A 20,219-nucleotide genomic window follows, 5' to 3' on the forward strand; every position below is an offset into this window, starting at 1 on the left:
ATTCGGAACTCGATAGTGTCATGAGGCGGGCTCGTGTGGAGAGCGGAAGTTCTGATCTGTAACTCGGCACGATATGTGCTAGCATCCGATTTGCTTGGACGTTAATCATTATCACAAGCTTGTTTACTGTGCTTCGACATTCCTTTTCCTGGTTGGTACTTTATGGACCTTTGGGTGTAGATTAATATGCCCTGGGCGTCGCCGTCAACCTGTCTTGAAAGATTGTTGTTGGGGGGGGGGGGGGCATCGCTTGGACCCCGGGGAGATTTTAAGGTCGAAGATGCAATCTCTGGTGCAAAGTCCTGTTCAGATACATCTTTTACGTTGGTCCTATAGTGCAATTATGAGGGCCTATACGTGAGCTTTTTTTAGGAGGGGGGGGGGGGGGGGGTAGGGGCTGGGATCTGTCAACAATGGACTCAACATTCTGGCGTGAAGCCTTTACGGTGCGGGGTCTGGGCCGCGCCCGCCCAAGGGCCCGGGAAAATTTTGCATAGATGCTCTGAAGGCAATTCGAGGCGGGAGGGTAGGTGGGCATTGATATAGTGTCCCCCACCATGTGACAGTGGAGGGGGGGGGGGTACCCCTTCTAGGATGGTGGTTGTGAGCTTCTTGATAAAAGCATAGAGCAAGGACATAAAAGTGGTCAAAGGCGGGGGGCATCCACCATCTTGAAATGTCTTAATTGTTCCCATGCCCCCCCCCCCCCGATTGGCGCCCGTGTACTATTTATACGGTCCAATTGCTTATGGACTAGTGATCGTATCCTAGAAACATACATGTGTCAATATTTGATTATGTAAATTCTTTCCCCTATAATAATGCAAACTCAACATGTATTGATGGAGGTTTGTTGTGACGAAAATTGTGACGAAAATGCGAGGATGAGAGGCACAAGTTATTGAATTTTTCCCGTACGCTTTCCTTGCTGATCACGGGGCTTTCAAAAAAAAAAAAAAAACCCATTAAATATAGACCGTGTGAACTTTGTTTACAATGTGTCCTTGTAAATTCTTTGATTATTCTGGCAGGCAAGAACTGCAATGGTCATAAATTATTATGGGAAAGTTGACATTTTGTGTCATATTAATTTCCACATAAATCCACAAGGAGGAAATAGTGGTCAGAATGACAATTATACATTTATCATGGTGCAGCCATCTTGAATTTTTTCTATTGATATCAATGTAACCAAACCGAGGCTTGAAGAACATAATAGTTTGGTTCCTATTTGCAAAAATGAGTATTAGCATTAATTTTTGTTAAGCGATATACAAGGAACACGACCAATAGATGAATAAATGCAGCACGGTGAAGGTCTATAGCATCAGTGGACTTTTACAAGTTTATAGCTCAGTCCGTAAGGCCGTTCGCGCGTCTGATTTTGTTCAATTTAGATGAGAAACCTTGGATATTTTACAGGTTCATCCTCATAGAGTGGGAAATACAACGCTTTGACCATAACTCCGGTGAGAAAAACTGCAACTGTTGCGTTGTATAAACCATTAATTTGAAAAAAGGGATTCCTTTAGATACTTAAGTCAAGTGATTAAGAAAAAAACATTCGGATAAAAGTTATTCATAAAAAAAGTAGCGTGAAAAAAATGTTAAAACTGGGTCCATTGTGATCATACCCTTTAACTTAAAGTAGAGGGCGCTGCAACTGTGGCGTGCAAGCGTATTAATTTCCCGGATAGGAGAGACTATGAGGCCACTTTTAGCATAATAATGGGCGTGTTTTACCTTCTTTCCCCATCAATCAAGCATTAGTAGGACACACACATGTACTGTACAGGGCCTTGCCCCCCCCCCTCTGGCGCCCTCTGTAGTTCAATTATAAGTAGCTATGACGTAATGCATCGTGCTAATAGTGGGAATGTTTACGTTCGACGAGTGATGACAGATGTCAGATTATTAATAAGCATGTTTGGTTTGGACCCTTCAATGTGGTTGCTCATAAGTCCTGAGTGTACTCCAAATCTAAGAATTATGCATACATTCCTTGGTGACAGGTAAGGATGGAAAACCATGTAATTAAAAACTGAAAGACTGTAATAATACATTCTGTTTTCCTTCGTCGTCGTGCACACCACACTGTATTTATTTGTGAACATGGGATGGTCACTAGTGTTACTGTTTAGTGTTAGGTAGTGTGACTGCTAGCTGCCAGAGTGAATGCTGTGGATGGACGACAGGCAGGCCGACGATGGTTAAGTGTAGCACTGGCAACTTCATCATGTCCTCACATAATGACAGGCTTTGACATGTTCGTGGCTGAATAGATGTAGATGTCTATGACTATGGATGATCCTCTTCCATGATACGACCAAGGTAACCATGGTAATTGTCACTTAAACTTAAGGCCCTGTACACGTTTGGTAATTGTCAAAGGCCAGTGTTCTCACTTGGTGTATCCCATCTTAAGCATAAAATAACAAGCCTGTGAAAATTTGAGCTCAATTGGTCGTAGAAGTTGCGAGATAACAATGAAAGAAACCCGAAAAAAACACCCTTGTTGGACGAATGTGTGTGCTTTCAGATAGGAATAGCGTTGATGTACCGGCAGGATGATTTTGCTGACTTAACCAATGGAGATGAGAGAATAAAAGTGAAAAATTACCTCTTTCTCAAAAACTACGTTACTTAAGAGGAAGTCGTTTCCCACACTGTTTTATACTATCAACAGCTCTCCAATGCTCGTTACCAAGTCAGTTTTTAAGTTAATATTTGTTTTGAGTAATTACCTAACGTGTACCTTCCCTTTAAAGGAGCGTTACAGAATTGGTAGGAAACAAAAATCGTGAAGATCACAGATTTACATCAAACTTTACAGTTACACGGTCTAATGATGACGATAGTTGAAAACATCCCTTAAAATAATATGTCGGTCTGGAATGTCATATTTGATGAGAAATAAATAATCTAATTTGACGTTTGGAGTTTATTCATTTTTGTTTTGGCACCGATGCAATGCAAAATTTGTAATCATTTTTTTCGCTATTCTCTCGTGACCCAGAAGGCCGATCGTTCTCAACAAACTTCTGCAGGTTTGTCAGTTTATGTATATGGGGGACTACATAATGGGGGACTACATAAAGCGTCTACACTGCCAGCAACTGTAATGTTCCTTTTAAAGGCAGTGGACACTATTGGTAATTACTCAAAATAATTATTGGCGTAAAACCTTACTTGGTGACAAGTAATGGGGAGAGGTTGATGGTATAAAACATTGTGAGAAACGGCTCCCTCTGAAGTACCATTGTTTCAGAGAAATACGTAATTTTCCACGAATTTGATTTCGAGACCTCGAAATCAACCATCTAAACGCACACAACTTCGTGTGACAAAGGTGTTTTTCTCTCATTATCTCGCAAGTTTGATGACTGATTGAGCTCAAATTTTCACAGGTTTGTTATTTTATGCTTATGTTGAGATAAACCAACTGTGAAGGCTAGTCTTTGACAATTACCAATAGTGTCCACTGCCTTTAAGGCCGTAACCGATGTACTACCTTGCAGGTAAAGTTTCTCTTAAAGCCATTGGACCCTTTCGGTTCATAAAAAAAATAAAAGTTCACAGATTTACAAATAACTTTCTTGGTTTACAGAAGGCCATGGTGAAAGACTTCTCTTGAAATATTATTCCATGAAATGTTTTACTTTTTGAGAAAACAGCAAAACAATATAAATTCTCGTTAACGTGTTTATTTTAAACACATTAACGTGTTTATTTTAAACACATGCCATGACACGGCGAAACGCGCGGAAACAAGGGTGGGTTTTTCCGTTGTTTTCTCCCGACTCCGATGACCGTTTGAGCCTTAATTTTCACAGGTTTGTTATTTGATATAGAAGTTGTGGTACACAAAGTGTGGGCCTTGGACAACACTGTTTACCGAAAGGGTCCAATGGCTTTAAAGGAGGTCTCCATACTTTGTAGAAAATCAATCAGTATTTTATAGGCCTATATGGCAAAATAAAATATTTATATTTACAAAGTATGGGAGACCTTTAGTCAGCACATCCACATGATTGTTTTTTTATTAAATATAAAAACTTGTACTCAAGTCACCCAGCATTAGGCCACATAAACAAAAATTGTTATCGTCCTTTATTGTTTTGCGGGTGGGGGAGGGAGGGAGTTTTTTTTTTATATAGTTTTTTATTATAAAGTTTTGTTGACATGCCAAATATGAAATCAAGAACAAAAAAAATCATCACAATCACTATAAAACAGAGGGTTTGTGTGTTTTAGATGTTTTCAATAGTTTTGTCAAACAAATTTAACTTTTGTAAACTTTTTCAAACATCTAGGCACAGTGTAGCCCAAGTAAATATTTGAGGAAAATTTGTTCTTGTTTTGCCATTATAAATAAAAACCTTCTTTAAACATTTTTTCAAAGCTGTACATTTTGAAAAATATATTGAAAAGGTTGTTTTATATGAAAACAAAAAAAATGGGGTCGGGGGTTTAGTGGTCGGGCGGGGACGATCAACAATTTTCTTTTTATGTGGCCTTAGTAAAGTCAGGTCCTGCAAGTCTAAGCTGACACAGTGACAGATGAAATCATCATCCTGTATTTGTTTTGAATGTTACTGTGAGATAAGTAATAGAGAAAACGTGATTATATAATTTGTTTTATTGGAAACACAAAAGCTGTTTTTGTACACGGCCCACGGTCCAATACATGTCATGATGAGTAGCAATCATTGGGCGCTCTACTCCACTGGCTTAGACCCTTTGCCCCCGTCTTTGATATCGAACAATGTAATGGCAGCATGTGCACACGACTCTCACTCTTCCTTGAATGATCTCAGCAGTGAGAGGAATGTTTATGGGCTGTTGATGTCCTATGGGCCGGGCTATGCAAGGGGAATAGGGACTATAGTATTACGTATTGGGCCAAGTAAAACAAGTTATCAGTTGATCATCTGGGTTTTTTCCAAAGAGAGGAGGATGAGGGTCTTTTTATTTTCTATTTTTTACAAAGGTGGCCTCCCAGCATTTTTTAATTCAAACTGGCCATCAATTCTTCAGTTTAAATTCACCACTTATTTTAGTAAAGTTACAAGTTTATAAAAGATTATTCAGTTAATCTAGAAAGACACAGACAAAATTTGCCTTTTTTACCAAAAATGTGTATAAAAAAAATAGAAAATAAATAAATATGGGGTCTCAAAAAAGGATGAGGAAGGGAACGATCAACTGGTATTTTTTTTTTATTTGGCCTTAGTCTAAGGTCCAACTCAATGAGAATTTTTTAATTGAATCTTACTTTTAGTCGTAAAGTTTCTCTTCCCATGCAATCAGCACCACCAGTGTTGTGTCTGAAAATAGCACTCTGCACTAATGCTAAAAATAGAAGCTCAGAACTTGGACGTGTCAAAATTCACCAACATACAAGCGTACATGTCCAAGCTTTGTTAACAGTGTCTGGTGTTGTGGCAGTACTTTGGACACGGATGGAGTCTTGCTAGCTGAAACGGTGACATTTAATAGTGAGCACTTTCAGGTGAACTCTTTATTTACTAGTATTTTTACTGTTTTTACAAAAATCACTGTGTTATACAGTTGTTGCAGATCCCCACCTTACCACAACTGGACTTGCGAGGGCGCCCCATCATATGACGGTCAACTTTGTGTGCTGAGTGCATCATCTAAGATGGAATATGACACTAGGAGAACTGCCTACCAACCAGTCAACCAGCACCTCTCCAACATGGATGCTTAGTTTCATCTCTGAGTTGTGACATGGAGGCTGTGAGAACTGACTACCAGTTAACCAGCACCTCTCCAACATGGATGCTTAGTTTCATCTCTGAGTTGTGACATGGAGGCTGTGAGAACTGCCTACCAGTTAACCAGCACCTCTCCAGCATGGATGCTTAGTTTCATCTCTGAGTTGTGACATGGAGGCTGTGAGAACTGCCTACCAGTTAACCAGCACCTCTCCAACATGGATGCTTAGTTTCATCTCTGAGTTGTGACATGGAGGCTATGAGAACTGCCTACCAGTCAACCAGCACCTCTCCAACATGGATGCTTAGTTTCATCTCTGAGTTGTGACATGGAGGCTGTGAGAACTGCCTACCAGTTAACCAGCACCTCTCCAACATGGATGCTTAGTTTCATCTCTGAGTTGTGACATGGAGGCTGTGAGAACTGCCTACCAGTTAACCAGCACCTCTCCAACATGGATGCTTAGTTTCATCTCTGAGTTGTGACATGGAGGCTGTGAGAACTGCCTACCAGTCAACCAGCACCTCTCCAACATGGATGCTTAGTTTCATCTCTGAGTTGTGACATGGAGGCTGGGAGAACTGCCTACCAGTCAACCAGCACCTCTCCAACATGGATGCTTAGTTTCATCTCTGAGTTGTGACATGGAGGCTGGGAGAACTGCCTACAAGTCAACCAGCACCTCTCCAACATGGATGCTTAATTTTATCTCTGAGTTGTGACATGGAGGCTGGGAGAACTGCCTACCAGTCAACCAGCACCTCTCCAACATGGATGCTTAGTTTCATCTCTGAGTTGTGACATGGAGGCTGGGAGAACTGCCTACCAGTCAACCAGCACCTCTCCAACATGGATGCTTAGTTTCATCTTTGAGTTGAGACATTGAGGCTGGGAGAACTGCCTACCAGTCAACCAGCACCTCTGCCTACCAGTTAACCAGCACCTCTCCAACATGGATGCTTAGTTTCATCTCTGAGTTGTGACATGGAGGCTGTGAGAACTGCCTACCAGTTAACCAGCACCTCTCCAACATGGATGCTTAGTTTCATCTCTGAGTTGTGACATGGAGGCTGGGAGAACTGCCTACCAGTCAACCAGCACCTCTCCAACATGGATGCTTAGTTTCATCTCTGAGTTGTGGCATATAAAGGTATTTTGAGAAACACAATTATTTCTGATCTTGTTGTGACTTGTGAGAAACTTGTCAAAGTTTTTTTTTTAAACAATTTTTCCCCAGTAAGGTGTAATAAATTAAACCATGTTTTTTCTTCACAATGTACAGAAATTAGTTTGGATTACGAGGTTTTTAGGTTGTTGAGGTACTTTATTTAGCGCTTGTAAAAATTGTTTTTAGGTGTTTTTAGAAACATTTGTAAAAGGTGTTTTGAGAAACAATATTTTGTTTGAAGGTATTTTTAGAAGATTGTTTTTTCCAGTGAAGTTTAAAAGACTTAAAAAAAAACAGCAAACATATGTATGGATGTTTTTGCTCACAGTTTACAAAAATTATTCTGAAAGGAAAGAAATCATATCCTTTTTTACCAGTCCTTTTTTATGTGGTTGAACTACTTTGTTCAACTTTTGTAAACTTTTTTAAAAGGTGATTCGAGAAACATGATGCTTTTAACCGAATTTTGAGAAACACAATATGTTCAAGGTGTTTTGAGAAACACAGTTTCTTTAACAGGTATTTTGAGAAATATATTGTTTTCAAGTGAATTGCATAATAATAGATTTTTAGAACCATGTTTTTCCCCTCAAATTAGGCTACAGAAATTATTTTGAAAGTGACAAATATATTTCCATTTAGGGGTAACAGTAATTTTTTATGTTGTTGAACTAATGTGTTCAGCTTGGTTAAAAAATCTTTAAAAGGTGTTTCGAGAAACTTAATTTTTTTAAAAGGTTTTTCGAGAAATATAATTTATTTGTATTTGCTTAAAAAACCTGTAAAGCTGAGAATGTGTTTTTTTCCAAATTAATCTTCAACATCAAACTTTATACTAATCCAATAAAAATGTTTGCTGGCTTTCACTTGATTACTGTTTTACCTCCGTTGATTTCTCATTCGAATACACTATTTTGTTTTACTAGTGTGCTGTTGTTTGAGGTAAAGGTCAATCAAGGGTCATGCTACAGTGGGAACTTCATTACATCTTAAACATGGTGAGTAAACGTGGAATGCCAGTACACTAATCCTGATCATCAATGCTTGGCTGCGAGTTTGTTTTGGACAACCTTTCTTTAGTCAGGACCCTGTTCTATGACAGCTGTATCTTGAATCTTCTCATTCAATTGTTACTTTTTTAATGCTGAAAACAATCACCTATTTCTCTTACTTTTTCCAACTATTTATACCCAAGGGTCATTGAACATAAATTTTATCAGGGGTAAACTTTTCCCAATTATTTTTTTACCCTGGATACAAATGTTTTGTTGTGATTTTGTTGTGATTTCAGGTTATTTCAAAATTTGGACACTATTGGTAATTACTCAAAATAATTAGCATAAAACCTAACTTGGTAACGAGTAATGGGGAGCTGTTGATAGTATAAAACATTGTGAGAAACAGCTCCCACTAGACAATCTTTAGCCCTGTTCGCATTGGACTTAATTTGTGTAAACTAATAAACAGAATTTGCAGTAAGCAGCGCCATGAAATTGGTCCCAGGGAAGTTTACATGAGGATTAAGGCCAAATAAAAAGAAAAACAGTTGATCGTCCCCTCCCTCGTCATTTTTTGAGGCTGCATCCTTTTTTTGCCTATTTTGTATTTAACATTTTTTTTCAAAAAGACAAAGTACATAAAGTAGGTAGTGACGTTAAATTGAAGAATTGGTGGCCAGTTTGCATTAAAATGTTGGGCGGCCACCTTTGAATTCAATCCCCTCTTTTTGGAAAAACCTGGACGATCAACTGGTTAATTGTTTTACTTGGCCTAATCATAGATGTGCTTTCTACATGTATACATATAATTTATGACATATTATTGACATTATTTTTGTGGTTTGCATTTTTGTGTGCAGGTCAGACATCCAATTATTAAATGGAATGTGATGTTTGATTCCAACATTGCCATCTGCTTGTGATTCCTATGTGGGGCAGCAACGTTTGGATTCCTACATGGACAGCCACACGAGGATTCTTACATTGACAGCAATATCTGATTCCTACATGGACAGCACTGTCAGATTCCTTTATGGACAGTAACGCCTGATTCCTACATGGACATTAAAGGAACACGTTGCCTTTGATCGGTCGAGTTGCTCCTTGAAAAGCGTTCTGTAACCGTTTGTTATAAAATTGTTATGGTTAGAAAGATGTTGTAAAAGTAGAATACAATGATCTTCACAAATATGCCTCGAAATTGCGTGGTTTTCTTATTATCTCGTCGACTAACACGTCGGTCGGCCATTTATTTGAGTCAAATTTTTTACTCCCATAAATGGCCGACCGTGTTAGTTCGCGATGTAAAATGAAAACCGTGCAATTTTGAGTGATACTTTTGTGGATCATTATATTCTACTTTTAAAACATCTTTTTAACCATATGCATATCACAACAAACGTTTTCAAACGCTTTTTGAAGACCAACTCGTCCAATCCAAGGCAACGTGTTCCTTTAACTTCTGACAATAAGATTTTGTAATCTGATTTGTGCATATTTTGTAGTAAAGATAATCTTAGTCGAAAAAAACAAAACATCTTGAGATTAAAGGTTGCACCACACTGGGGAATTTACAGGCAACCAGTTCCAGGCAATCTTTAAAAAGAAAATTCATTCGCATCTCAGTTCTTACTATTTCCTAGGGGATTGTGATTTACAAGAAAAATGTATATTTATGCTGCCAAAGTGTTTCCTTGTGCATGGTTGCCTCCAAGTTGCCTGTAAAATGTGTCTAGGTGTGACATTGCTTAAAGGCACTGGACACATTTGGTCATGGTCACAGACCAGTAGTCTCACTTGGTATTTCCCAAAATATGCATCAAATAACAAACCTGTGAAAATTTTGACTCAATTGGTCGTCAAAGCTGCAAGAAAATAATGAAAGAAAAAAAAAAACCTGGATGCATGCACTAAGTTTATGTGCTTATAATAAAAGGCTTCAGTATATAAGTATTTGGGTGAGAAATAACCTCTTTCTCAAAAACTTCCTTACGCCATTGCTCGTTCGTAAGTTTTTCTGCTAACAATTATTTTGAGTCATTACCAATAATGTCCAGTGCCTTTAAGAATGATAATCACCGTTATCCAGGAATGACTGTTTTAAGCTTAATAGATAATGTAAACAAAATAATGGGCTCAAGTGTTTGAGAAGACAAGTTTTACCTACATGTATTTAGTTATCCATGTCAAACTTGCAATTATCAAATGACATTTTTTTGTAGGACTTTGAAATGGTCACCACCTACCAATAAGCATTTTTAGTTTCAGTGTTGGCCTACTTATTCATGATCCATGTCATTAATGTTGGCACAATTATTTCCACATCAAAGTAGTATTATTTATGTCAATAATTTAATGGTAAAAAGCTGATTATAGATATTAGCTGATTACAGATATTCTAGATTTAATTAAAAATGAATGAATTTTTTGTCCTTCAATGATTTCAGAAATAAATTTCACATTAAAACTAATTTTCTGGAACATGGGGGCCATTAAGTCTGCTTTTCCAAACATTCTGTCTTTTACGGAAGGTACTGTTCAACTTCCTTTTATTCCATTCAATTTCAAGACCCTTTTGAGGGACAAAAAAGGCTCCAGCAGAATCCTAAAGGTCTTGACCTCCTCCAGGAAAGTCACCTATACATTTATTTCTAAGTGGAACTTTAGTTTGCAAATAGATAATAGTTTTTCTAAATGGTCGTTAATTTTCAATATTCCTTTCAACTGCACAATAGACACTAGACTAAGATGGTTCCAGTATAGACTTATTCATAGAATTCTAGGTACAAACAGTTTTCTTTCCAAAATCAAAAAGCTGGACTCTAATTTATGTACTTTTTGTAATAGCCAGGAGGAGACTCTTATTCATTTGTTTTGCTCATGTGCCGCTACAATTTCTTTTTGGACAGCAGTTGCTTCATGGATTAATTACAAGACTAAGCGTAACATCATCCTTGACCATGAAACATTTTTATTTGGCAAAACAGACTTTAAGTGTAAAGCTGCTAACCTTATTTTATTAATTTGCCGTTTTCATATCTACAAAATGAAAATGTCCAAGAACAAACCATCCTTCTTAGTATTCAAAACAGAACTCAAAAATTATTACGCCATGGAAAGATTTATTTCCACCTGTAACAATAAGTTGGCCAGTTTCTATTATAAATGGGATCACTATTCTGTTCTTTTCCAAGATTAATGCTCTAAGGGTTATCTCTCGTTAAATACGCTGTGTCTTGCTTTCACTAATAGTACACTGTATGTTTGTTTTGACGATCTGATGTACTTTTTGTGAAATGTTGTGAATAAACAATTATCCCCCGGGATATAATAAAAAAAAAAAAAAAATGAATGATTAACGATAATTCATGTTATAGCATTTTAAACTGTATTGTAGTTATCGAAATAATTAAAATGGTACACTATGAATCTAAACGTGTTTTTTTGTCTGATTGTCATTTGTTGCCAAACCTGTATTTATTTGTTCAAAAGATTTATTTGACTTCACAAAACGAAACAAACATGTGCACATTAGGCAATCTAAGCTTATTAAATAAAATAAAAAATCAAATAAAAACGTATTAAATTTTATATTAAAAACAAAACAGACAACAAGTTTATGTTTCCATGTGGCCGAGTAGGCTATTGATTGTTAGTCTTGATTCAAGAACATATTCTTGAGAGAGCGCCCTCTTGTGACAATATTAATTATTTGCGGCACTATTAATCACATATCAATTAATATTGCCACAAGAGGGCGCTCTCTCGACGACTGATTCAGAGACTAATCGCTACTGTGTATATACGCGTATAATACATGTGTACATCAAATTTCGTTCTAATGTTTACCACCTCAAAAAAAATTTTTCCAACCCGGAAGACGCCATAGCCTAGCGGATAGGGAGACGGCTTCAGAGGACTACACTGGAGACATCTGTGCGGGTTCGAGCCCCGGCCAGGACACCACCAACATGGAGACACCAGAGGAACGCCCACGGACCCCGGACCACGACGAGGAGGCAACATGGCGGAGATACACCAGGGGGAGGCGTGGACCCGGAGAGATAGAGAGGGTGGAGAGGTGGACCGGGTAGGAAGGAAAGTGGAGGCGAGATTTTTTTTTTTATTAAATTTTATTTATTTTTTAATAAAAAAAAAAAAAAAAATAAAAATTAACGGTGAATGATTTTCTTAAAATCGCCTGAAACGTACGCTCGTTAATTTTTTTTTTTTTCCTTTAAAGAAAATCACAAATTGTAAAAACTTCAAAAAATCACCATTAATTTTTTTTTTTGGCAATTCATTTTCTTAAAATCGCCTGAAACGCATGCTCGTTAATTTTTATTCGAACATTTTTTTTTTTGCCCAAAACACTCTAAAAATAACTGAAAATTTCAAACTTTCAAATTTTGACATTCAGAAACCTCCAAAACACCTTTAAAACAGTACGGAATACACTCCAGAGTGTCCTATTAACATTCTACATGGTATACGAATTCTGGTAACAAAGATTTTCACAGGAAAGTGTCTTTTTTAATAAATAATTGCTTATTATAACTCTAAGACGGCACTTAGCGTAAATTGTACTATGCTATAACTCTTATTTACATCAATTTAAATGCACAGAACAAGCGTTCGTAACTTCTAACTTCTTATTTTTAAGTGTAACAGATAGTATGCTCCACTCAACTTTGAATTCAGAAGCTGTTTTATTTGATAAGCTTGTTAAAAAGGACCTTTTTATACACAAGAATCTTGATAACATAAGTTATATTAAACAAGTGTGTGAAGAAATTAGTCTGGTACCTACATTCAGAATAGTGTTGTAAAAGCACTAAGAGACAAGGAGCCAGACTTCAAAACTATTGCTAAAAATTGTATGGAAGCTTAGAACGACCATCTACATTGCCAAATTTCCAAGTTAAATACATTAAAGAAATCTAAAGAAATTAGATAACTCTGTATTTTAGGGTTCTCGTGGCTTTGCAGAATCTACTTTTTAAGATAAAATGGTGGAAAGATACAATACAGTACTTTTACGTACTAAAGCATCTAACTTTGTGGAAATACAGATGTTCACTCTAAGTTTCCATACATTATGATTATGGTTAAAACTTAAGGCCCTGCTCGGTTCGTACAATGTTTTGCAGATAAATATCATCACGCATGATACAACTACATCATATTTACCCCATATACATCCAAACTAAGTATTTAAAACCTGTTTTAACTCTGTCTGACCTGTGTACAAATTGTGTTTAAAACTGTACATATACCCATACCATGCATGCATACTACAACGAGGTTGCATGACTTTCCATTTCATTGCTTTGTATTCAGTAAAAAGTGTTGCCCTGTTGATTTCTGCATTTCATTAACCATGATTCAGGCCTGATGCTTCATTCTTGTAACGGCAAGGCAGCTTTTGCTCAGTAAAACGCAGTATGAGGGAAATTTAAATAAGTACCGGAACATTTTGGGCGCCAAGGCAATGACCAAGACCGTGTGCATGGAGGCAATTGCTGCGTAATGTTTCTCTTTAAAGTATCAGGCCTGATGAATTAAAGGAGTTATAAAATGTACATGACAATATTCAGCAATCACATAAACAGCCATAGGACTTTACATGGTAAAGATCTGTTTACTGCACCACACTTTGCTTTGAATTAAATTCATAGCTTTTGAAATAAATATCAACTTTGTATCAAGTTGTAAACAGTAAAGACTGATGTCTGATGGGTTTTATATATAAGAGTCCGTGTAAACAGATCTTTTTACAATAATTAAAACTCACTACATGAGACGTACCTTAACCATCTTAGTATTGAATGAATCACAAAGTTGAACTGAATTAGCTTGAGACGGTGAGAAGATGACGTATTTGAAGTCATGACGAGGCAGCATCTCACAGGCTCTCTTCAGTCAGGCGGGCGCATCTTTTATACCAATGCTTGTCATCATCTTGAGTGTTCTACAAAACAAAAATATTCAAAAGGACAAAATGAATGCATGAATAACATGTCAAGAGGAATACAGTTGCTGCCCCTCGCCTTCGTCTATGGAATGAGCTCCATGCGGGTCTCTTTGCCTGTGTTCAAAAGCCTCCTCAAGACATTTCTGTTTCCCCAACCAATCCTAGTTCGTTTGTTTTTCTTTTTGTCCTAGTCTCATGTAAAGCGCTCTGTTCTCCGTAGAGCGCTATATAAATGCTTTGTATTATTATTATTATATTGTATACAAGTAATTCAGTTCGTAGTAGGGGGGCTGATGAGTGGCGGTGGATCCAGATTGGTAGATAAGTGTTGTACATCTTAAGGGGTGGTCATAAGGGGATGGGTCTAGACTGACAGACAATTGCTGTGCATCTCTTCTCGCCTCATCAAGAACAAAACCTTTTATGTATCCAAAATACTGTGAAGCAACCACTCTCTAGTGGCCTCATCCACTTCCATCAGCCAAGGGATACCATTTGGTGGTTTTAAAATAGCATAATACACTAAAGTCAAGGTTATTGGCGATGGGTTGAGATACAAGAGGAAATAATATTCGGGATGGGTCAAGAACTAAAGTGGAAACAGATTTGAAGTCGATCCCAGCCCCCCTGATCATAGGCAAATCATTGTACCCTGTTAGGCTAAATAGAACGTTGTTTATGGTTTTATCATTTTGTGGGTGACAATTAGATCAGTTTTGGCAATGTACCCTGTAAACCAAGGTGCCTGGTTCATGATTATCAACATTTTCACAAGCGTACAAATTGTTTGCTGGAAAGGTGGGGTTTTATGCCCGCCATAAACTTTCATTTTCTAAAAGTGTTTAACTATAAAATCTTATAATATGTATTTCAATGACCGTTATGATGCAGTGTTTTTTGGTATTTCCTTTAAGAAAGTCAGCTGAGCTACAATGTATTTCTTATTTAGAAGCAGGAAATTGCGGAATATAATTCTTTGTTTAAAGACATACTTTTTACATTTCTGGTTAAAAGGCCTACAGTTTTGAAGGCGTAACATATTGGGGGTGGGTCAATAGCCGACAAGGGGGTGCATTTTTTGGGTTGATACAGATTTGAAGTGAAGAAGGGGTAACTTGGTGGGGGTTGGTCCTGAATGGCAGACAGGGGGTGCATGTGGGTTGGTGACAGACTTTAAATAGAAGGGGTCAACATTCACTGAAAGCTCTCTTCCTCGGAGCACCTCCCGATCATGCTCCATACCTTCGAGCAGAACAACAGTTCTCATCCCCTATTGGCAGACAAGGGGGTGCATATTGTATTGACACAGATTTGAAGTAGAAGGGGTAAAATGTTGGGGGTGGGTCCTAAATGGCAGACAAGGGGTGCATGTTGGATTGATACAGATTTGAAGTAGAAGGGGTGGGGGGGGGGGGGCTAATCATCCTTACTCGCAGCTAAGAGCTGAATTGCTAAGGACGCTTCTACAACTTGTTCGAGAAGCAGGCATACAAGGGCGCATTTAGCTGCCAGCCACACCAACCCATTATGACCACGGAGCACAGCCAAGATCAAAAGTGTTTGATTTTTCCTGAGGGAGGAAAACCAGATAGTCTGGAAAACCCTCGTGGCACAGCAGAGAACCAACGCACAACTCAACTCGTATGGCCCTGGCCGGGAATCAGGCCGGGAATCAAACCGGGGTCACCTTGGTGAGAGGCGAGCACAAGCCAACCGTGCCACCCAAACACACCCAACATGTTGGGGGTGGGTCCTGAATGGCAGACAAGTTGGGTGCATAGGATTAATACAGATTTGAAGTAAATGGGGTAACATGTTTGGGGCGGGTCCTAAATGGCAGAAGAGTGGGGTGCATAGGATTTATACAGATTTGAAGTAGAAGGGGTAACATGTTGGGGGTGGGTCCTGAATGGCAGAAGATTGGGATGCATTGCAGATTGATACCATACTTTAAAGTCATTGGACACTTTCGGAACAGAAACAAGTTTAAAAGTTCACAGATTTACAAATAACTTACAGGGTTTGCAGAAGGTAATGGTGAAAGACTTCTCTTGAAATATTATTATTCCATGAAATGCTTTACTTGTTGAGAAAACATTAAAACAATATCAGTTCTCGATATCGAGATTTACAGATTTATTTTAAACACATGTCAGGACACAGCGAAACGTGCGGAAATAAGGGTGGGTTTTCCCCGTTATTTTCTCCCGACTCCGATGACTGATTGAGCCTAAATTTTCACAGGTTTGTTATTCTATATACACAAGTTGTGATACACAAAGTGTGGGCCTTGGACAAAACTGTTTACCAAAAGTGTACAATGGCTTTTAATCGCCTAAAAAAAAAACGGTTTTATACTTTAGATCGCCTAAAACACCTAACACTTTAGTTTTTTTCACTGCTGCTTTCAATATTCTTTTAAAGATTTATTTTATAAAGTTTCATCAGAAAACATTTACATTTTTTAAGGCTTAAAGTTATAAATTCATCTCTTGTTTGATTATTTTTACCTAAAAAAATGATAGTGTTTCTTTGCAAATTTTAACCTTGATTTAAAAAGGGGCATCCTCCTTCTTTCTTGTAAAAAGCCCAGACAAGAAAGAGAAACTGTTTTTTTTTAGTTTGTAGGCCTGAAGTAGAGAATGTGTAAGATATTGGGGGTGGGGCCACAGTGACATGGTGGGGGGGATTGATGCTTTTAAAGTAGAAGGGGTAACGTGTTTGGGACAGGTTGAGATGGAAAATAAAAAATGGTGTGGGGTATGGGATAAAATTAAAGATTTGACTTGATAGGGTACCATATTTGGGGGGGGGGGTGTACAACATAGCAAACAACTAATTGGGGATCTGGGGATGGTTGCGCACTAGGACTCAGGAGGGTAATGAAATGGGGAAGGGTTAACAGAATGGCAGAAAAGTAGTACAGGTTTGGGGTATTAGAAGAGTTAAACAGATTGGGGAAGGGTCCAAAAGGACAGTAGGGGATTGCTATGTCAGGGGCGTGGCTTGAGATTGTCAGAATAGAGGGGCAAGCGACCGATTTCACAAAGAGTTAGGACTAGTCCTAACTTAGGACTAGTCCTAGGAGATATACACATTGCATGGATAGTCCTAAGTTAGGACGAGTAACTGGTCCTAACTCGAGTTAAGACTAGTCCTAACTCTTTGTGAAATCCACCCCAGGGCATGTTAGGAATAGGGGCTGGTTGACAAATTAGATGGTTGATTTCTAAATTCAGACAATAGGAGACTTTGGAACGCTAGGTGGCAGCAGACTTACCAGGTAAATTTCCATTTTACGCACATGACGCACATGACCGAGAACAATGGATTTTACCTCGTAAGTCTGCTGCCACCAAGAGTTCCAAAAGTCTCCCATCGGTGATGAGAGTAGAGTATACAATTTCAGAACTCACCATTATAATTTCAAGCGGTGAAGTTCAAAGTTGATGAATGGTGAGACTGCTAGTCCTTGAATTTGATAAATTCATATTCACCATGAGTTGAACAGTCCAGGGCAATGCGATCCATCTGGAGTAAAAAACGGAAGCAAATAAAATAAAATACTCTTCAATACAGAGTTTGCCTTTGTTTTCTTTCCCAAGTGGTAATTCTGTTTTCTAGGGGTTGGTGAGGGGGGAAGGGCAGTAACCCAAAACAGAACTTAGGTGAAATTTAAAGTACCGCTTAAAGGGGCAAGGCTATTTTAATTTTATTTCGCATATTGCACTTCCATTAGAAAATCTTAAAGTTTATAACAAACACCTAGGCAAAGACCAAAGGCAACAGAGGTCTTGGCTTTTGTGTCCTTTGTTTAGAGTTCTGTGTGATTTCCTGAAGTTTATGTAAGCTTTTAGTTTGTCATCTTTTAGCCTTGGTCAGCTAAGTTGGGATGATCGGATGCAGCAAGGTAAATGCAAGGGTAACTTTGTTTGACAGCCAGCCACATTGACCCATTATGAACACAAAGTGCAGCCAGAGATCACAAGTGTTTGAGTTTTCCAGAGAGAGGACAAACTCTCATTGCTTCTAGACTAGCGGAGAGAACATGCAACACCAACACTCACGCAGTGAGTCAAACAATGGAGGGTTCTCAAGGGCAAGTCACACTGCAGTGATAACCAAAAACGATAACGATCCTGTTAAAATTGCACGCCTTTGATTGATTCAATAAGCATGTGCGTATTCTGCACGGAGCAATTCAACCAATAGAATGCGCTCTCTTTGCTTTGTGTGGTGATCGTTATCGTTTTCGTTATCGCTGCAGTGTGACTGGCCCTTTATTTCTCGATGGTCAAACCAAATAGCTCTTTGGCTGAACACTAAAACAGGGTCCTTGGCTAGGTATCAGTATCACACATGGGCCACAGCAACAGTGATGGGGTGATCGAGGGACCTTCCCAAATTTATCACAAGAAAAGATTGTGGACCTGCCACGCTGCAAGCCCACAAAACATCTTTTAATTTAGGATTTAAGCTACACAAATTGTGATACATGTACTGTCAACATTTGTAACGCTTTGCACCCAACTGCTTGCCCTGAGACTACTCTCAGTAATATTATTTTTTTAGGTCACTCAAGTCAAAGCACTTATGCTTCATTATTAATAAAGGGACCCATTACTTACAAGCTGTGCTTTTTTATGGGTTCCTCTACAGTTTCACTCCCTGTTTACATAATACTGTATTGTATTTGACTGTTATACTTGTGAATACTGGGGACAAATAAATGAACTGAACTGCCAGAGGACTGGAATGGTAGTGGTTGATGACCGTGTTGTATTGCAAGCATAGCAATGGGCCGAGTGTAAAAGTCAACGGTACGGGACATACGGATGTACGTACGAACACTGGGCACATTTCACGTTACACAACAACCGATAACTTTGGTTGCCCAAAATTGTCTTTTTCAAGTTATTCATACCAGCCAATTAACCTATCACTATTTCTTGACACAATCATGAACAAACTGAACATGAATATTCGTACTTACCGGCGTTTGCAGTGAAAGCATTTTGAGTTTGAACACACGCATCTAGCAGACGACATTTTGACAGTGCACATATTTCCTGTTTACACAACACAACTCCTTCTAACTGCTCATGCGCAAAGGCGCAATGTCAAGTCACGGCCACTACAAAAACAAAATAAGGCCGTGTCCGAAACGACGACTTCGGCTACAGCTATGGCTAGATCGAGCGCTTCTGCTATTCTTCAACACTGGTAGACGCGCTGATCTAGCCGTAGCTGTAGCCGAAGTCGTCGTTTCGGACACGGCCTAATTGTTAACCGTCCCCGCCTGACCGTTCAAAACCCCGACCCCATTTTTTTTTTATCAGTAAAGAACAATCTCTTTAATTAACTTTTCGGTCAATTTTTTTCGGTGGTATTTTTTTTCACAATTCATAGGTTTAAACAAATGTTCCTTCTTGTTGGCAAAGCAAGAGCAATTCCTCAAATATTTACTTGGGCTAGGCTACACTGCGTTTTAGTTTTTCGAAAATGTTTACAGAAAATGCCATCTGGGAGAAAAATAGTTGGAAAACATTTGAAAACATCAAAAACGCACAAACCCTATGTTATGGTGTTTGTGTTGATTTCTTTGTTCTTTATTTCAAATTGGGCCATGTCACGAAACTGTGAAAAAACCCAAAAGAAAACATAAAAACCGCCCTCCCTCCCCATCCCCCCCCCCCCAAAAAAAAAAAAAACACACCCCACGATCAACAACTTGTTTTTGAATATGGCCTTTCATACAGTGAAGTGGACGAGAGGGAAACGAAGACTTACTTAGGGGGTGGGAAATATTTGTTTTATTTTGTAAAATTAAGCGATATGTTACCACCCCCCCCCCCCCCCGTGTCTTTATGATTGGATCTCCCTTGCTAAGCAAAAAGGAGCAAGACACCTGTCATATTATATATTTGACATGCTATTTTTGATGGTATTAACCATGATTCTGGTAATCATAAATATGTTGTGCTAAGCTATTTTTTGTGCTCAAGCAGCTCTATGAAAGTGGACACTTTGGCATCTGTCAAAGATCAGGGCCCAATTTCATAGCACAAAAATTTGCTTCGCATGAAATTTTTCCTTTCTTAAAAACAGGATTACCAGCCAATTATTTTCATTTGTTGCTTATTGCTTGTTTCTATATTCAGCTTTTTGTTTGCTTATCCATGAAACTCACGTGGAAATTTGGTTAACTCCCGTTCATATTAAGGCAAAATGTTCATGCTCAGCAAAGTTTTGTGCTTAGCAGCTCTATGAAATTGAGCCCTGTATTCTCACTCTCGTACCTTTCTCAAAAAACTATAGGTTTAGTACTTCAGCTTTCCGT

General features: G+C 38.4%; 2 long non-coding RNA genes across 5 annotated transcripts; one reads left to right on the forward strand and one right to left on the reverse strand.

Annotated features, from left to right (window-relative positions):
- The first annotated feature begins 1,878 nt into the window (after window positions 1–1,878).
- LOC117302290 lies at window positions 1,879–9,025 on the forward strand. Of its 4 annotated transcripts, none has more exons than XR_004520410.1 (4): window positions 1,879–2,331; window positions 5,572–6,889; window positions 7,834–7,905; window positions 8,766–9,025. It is a non-coding gene; the product is annotated as an uncharacterized LOC117302290 (long non-coding RNA). The 4 variants fall into 4 exon arrangements; XR_004520413.1 differs by having other exon boundaries at window positions 1,879–2,012; XR_004520412.1 differs by lacking the exon at window positions 5,572–6,889 and having other exon boundaries at window positions 1,879–2,012.
- Window positions 9,026–12,161: 3,136 nt separating this feature from the next.
- Window positions 12,162–18,943, reverse strand: LOC117302291. The gene is made up of 3 exons (XR_004520414.1): window positions 18,873–18,943; window positions 17,296–17,410; window positions 12,162–13,876 (listed from the first exon to the last, which is right to left on the reverse strand). It is a non-coding gene; the product is annotated as an uncharacterized LOC117302291 (long non-coding RNA).
- Between the last annotated feature and the right edge of the window lie 1,276 nt (window positions 18,944–20,219).

The sequence above is a fragment of the Asterias rubens genome, chromosome 18 (assembly GCF_902459465.1).
Source record: "Asterias rubens chromosome 18, eAstRub1.3, whole genome shotgun sequence".
Classification (NCBI taxonomy): domain Eukaryota; kingdom Metazoa; phylum Echinodermata; class Asteroidea; order Forcipulatida; family Asteriidae; genus Asterias; species Asterias rubens.